We start from the raw sequence: 4,114 nt of genomic DNA on the forward strand, positions 1-4,114 counted from the left end.
CAGCTCGACTCTCACTAAATCTTTGCATTATCATCTAAAGTGATGAAAAGAGAAGTATCACAGAAATATAAAGTAGGGATATCTGCAGTGCATGAAGAAAATGATGAAGCAGTCTAGGGCTCTTGGGATCCCTGCTGCAGCAGGGAGCATGAAGGAAGAGTGGCAATGGAGGGGCCAGAAGATAGAAGCATGAAGAACAGAGGATCCAGTGCATGAGGGAAGGCTTTGGAATTGAGTGGGGTAGCAACAGATGTCTCCAAAATTCAGGTCTTGCAATGAAGCTGAGAGAATGTTTACTTCCATACCTATACACATACTTACTGTTGTTCATCATTTTAGCCATGTCTGATTCTTTGTGACCCCATTGGGGTTTTCTTGGCAGAGATACTAGAGTGGTTCGCCATTTCCTTCTCCGGCTCATTTTACAGATGAGAAAACTGAATCATGGAGGGATAAGTGACTTGCCCAGAGTATCACAGCTAGTAAATGTATGAGGGTGGATATGAACTCTGGAAGATGCATCTTCTTGACTCCAAGCCCAGCTTTCTATCTACTAAGCCATCTAGCTTTCTATACACATATTTAGTGCTTATTAATTGTTTAAAAGTTTATTTGTTTTCAACATTTGCTTTAATAATATCACGATTTTCATTTTTTCCACTTTCTCTCTCTATCCTTTCCCCAAGACGGCAATTAATTTGATATAGGTTGTACATGTGCAATCATATTAAATATATTTCCCGATTAGTTGTGTCATGAGTAAATTTATCCAGTTCCTTATGGTGACACAATTGGATCAAGCATCAATAAACATTTATTAAACAATAAATTAGTTGTGCCAGGCTCTGTGCTAAGTGCTGGGGATACAAATATGAAAAAGAAAGACAGTCCCTGCTCTCGGGGAGTTAAAAAACTAACATGGGAAGACAGTGCACAAAATAAAGCTGAAAAGGGACAGAGGAAGGGAAAACGGAAAAGTGTGTTCTCTCTCCTGTGTTCCCATCCTCCATTTGCTCCAGTTCTGCTGTTCCCAGTACACCAGGATATTCTATTCTATAAAGTCCTAACTGGAAAAATAACTCAAATCTTTTTTTCCCTTTGAAAGAAAATTTTGTTTTTTCAATGAAAAACTTTTCTATAAAAATAAGGGAAAACTGCTTTTTAAAACATTGAAGTAAGTGGGTTTCCTGAGTCCGAATTCATAATACTAACTTCAAATAATGTCTTAGTCAAATGTGGCCCTGTTTGGCACAGTAAATAAAGCCTCAAGCTTTTCTCTCTCATCTCATCCTTGTCTGCGGCAGATGCCAAACAAAGACACTCCTAGCCAGAGGTAGATTTGGATGGGCGCCGCTTCTAGCTCCCTTGGGATCTGCAGTCTCTTTTAGAAGCTGATTTCTCATCTTAGCTCTAATTGTGGACATCTCCAGCTCTCAACTGCATGATACTAGGCAGCCTCTTAGTTTCCTGGGATTCTGTTCTGGTCCTTGGTTAAGAAATGTATTTTCTATTTAACCATGAAAGATCTCTCCTCTGGAACTCAGGTCTGCATGCTCTGAGCTCACTCACTGCCACTTCTTTTGCCACTCCTCTACTTCTCTGTTGCTACAAGACCCAGGAAGTTCTATTTATTTTTGTCCCTGACCAGTTTCTTTCTATCTTTTTCAGTTATCTGATGCACAGCCTGTTTACCTGATGCACATTCACATAGTAAAGACAAGAATTTAGAAAAAATAATTTATTGTGGACTAAGGCCACAATAATAATTCCACTTAGGGGGTTTTGATCTTTTTCTTCCCCTCTCCCCCACCTTTTCATTTGCATGAGACTAGAGGATTTGAGGATTGAGAAAAAACAGGGGGACCTGTGATCCTTATAACTTTTGTGTCATTCTTCAGAAGATACCTCTCCTGAAATGAATTTAGGGACCCAGAGTTTACATAAGAAAATTAAGCAGGAGTGGCAATAAGTTTCCAAAACTGTCAGAGAGAAATTTGGGACAAAGGTATGGACCCTCTTAGCAAAGGAAACAGTGTTTAAAATAGATTTAATCAATGGAGAGCCATTCTGATTTTGCCCCTCAAGTTAATGGAGAAATTCTTCATAGTCATGGCTAGGGCTACAGGGCTTTCAGACAATTCTATCAGGGAGAGGCTTTCTAGTCACTGTACCCTGGTAGCCAAGGCCTGAGTAATTTGGCAGACACCTTGAAAAAACTGAAGTATAAAAACTGGCAGCAGAAAGAAGTTCACCAGCAGAGGACCATCCAAAGATCATTTGAAATCAAGAAGAAACAAATCTGGGAATTTGCCTAGAAGCTATCAGATTTCACATGAAATCAGCAAAGAGCATACCCAACAGGAACAGAACCAGAAGGCAATGATAGCTCAGTAACTTAAAAACATGATTTTGCTTCCCACTTGCACCCTGGCAACACACATTCTCTATGTATTTGCCAATCCATTTGTATTTTCTAGGTATATCCACTATTGGTGTGCAAATCTGTGGCACAGGATGCCCCAGGTTTTTGATGAAATGTTTTATTGCTGCTCATCATTATTATGCTATATAAAAAGTCTTTGTTTTGAACTACTTAAGTCCTATGGCTGACTAGTAAAAGTAAAAACATCAGTAGGGTCTGATGAGCTATGGAAGGTTTGATCTTTTTGTTTGTTTTTAAGGCTCCATGATTATCCTTGAACCAGGGATTCAGGCATGGACAGGATTGGGATTGGGAGAGAAGAGGAAGGAGAGCTATATCCCCTCTGAATGTTCACTCAGCCACCTGGTAAGGCTGATTCTATTTCTCAGTGAACCTTATCTTTTATAGTAGTTCTTATAAGCTAGAATTTAGGGCCACTAGTTGGTGCTCTAAAAGTCTTAAACCCCTCATTACTTTAGTAAAAATTAAAGTCTCCTGTTAGTATCAGTTAACACCTTAACTTTTCTTTTACTTTAGCAGATTTACTCTAAGACAAGAAAGATTGAGAAAATCAAGCACAGGGAAAAAAATCAGTTTTGATAGGGTTGAGTGGAAAGGGAAAGGTCAGGAAAACAGGATGTTGCTTAGTTTCTAACAGGGATCCCAGAGCATAAGGACTTTCATAATTAGTTGGTTAGCAACGGGTTGGACATAAGGCATTCAGAAAAGAGATGGGGGCATTGAAGACTAATAGACAAATTACCTACCTCATCATTTTGCCCAAGGCTGACTCTTCTTGGCAGGTTCAGATATACATTATGGTAAAGGAAAAAGGGGAGAGGAAAAGAGGCAATTAAGGGAAAGAAAAAGGAAGACAAGGTGAGCAGGGAAGAGACAGAGGGGAAGGGGAGGCAAGAAAAAGGGGGAAGGAGTGGGAAAACAGAGCAGAGAATGCCAGAGAGCCACCAGGAGTGCCAGCCCTGGAGGCTATTTGCCTCCAATTTAGAAAGGGATCAGGAATAGCTTTCCTTAGCCCAATGAGAAATCATTTCAGTACTTTGGTTAAAAACTATTCTGAATTCCGTATATATACTTAAAAGTTACATTTTGGTAAAGCAGAGTTGGAGTTTGTTTTTGGTAACACCAAATTATAAGGGGAATTATCACCTAATCTGGTGAGTTGGAGTTTGTTAAGGAGATTAACTACAGATATCTTCAAGGCACATATTAAATAGAGATGAAAGCGACAGCAAAATCCGAAAAAATAAGGAAAGAAAGGGGAATCAAAAATAAAGTCTTATTAGAAAAGTTCAACATGATTTTTCATTAAGGTTAATCAGTCGGTAAACAAGCATCTGTTAAGTGCCTGCTATGTACTGGACACTGAGCTAGGTGGAGATAATACAAAGAAAGGCAAAGACCGTTCTCTGCTCTTAAGGACCTCACAGTCTAATGAGGGTGACAGTGGGGGTGAGGGCTGCACAATCAGAACCAATTATGCACAAATGGATACATCAGGAATAAATTCTCCCCCTCACTTTTTTTCCTGTAATTTTTGCCACCTGTGAGAATGCAGATACTAAGATCAAAGAATTTAGAAGAGCAAAAAGGGGACATTTTTCATTTTAAAACATTTCTAAGTAGATAATTAGAGGTTTCTTGTTAGGAAGAATAACGAAGACAGGAGTAAAA

At 39.2% G+C, this 4,114-nt stretch overlaps 1 long non-coding RNA gene across 1 annotated transcript in view; it reads left to right on the forward strand.

The window, feature by feature from the left end:
- Positions 1-1,445: 1,445 nt before the first annotated feature.
- LOC141539510 (uncharacterized) overlaps positions 1,446-4,114 on the forward strand; it is a 19,975-nt gene continuing 17,306 nt past the window's right edge. The window contains exon 1 of the long non-coding RNA XR_012481310.1: positions 1,446-2,788. This is a non-coding gene — a long non-coding RNA (uncharacterized LOC141539510). The remainder of the gene's footprint in view (positions 2,789-4,114) is intronic.

The sequence above is a fragment of the Sminthopsis crassicaudata genome, chromosome 4 (genome assembly GCF_048593235.1).
Source record: "Sminthopsis crassicaudata isolate SCR6 chromosome 4, ASM4859323v1, whole genome shotgun sequence".
Classification (NCBI taxonomy): domain Eukaryota; kingdom Metazoa; phylum Chordata; class Mammalia; order Dasyuromorphia; family Dasyuridae; genus Sminthopsis; species Sminthopsis crassicaudata.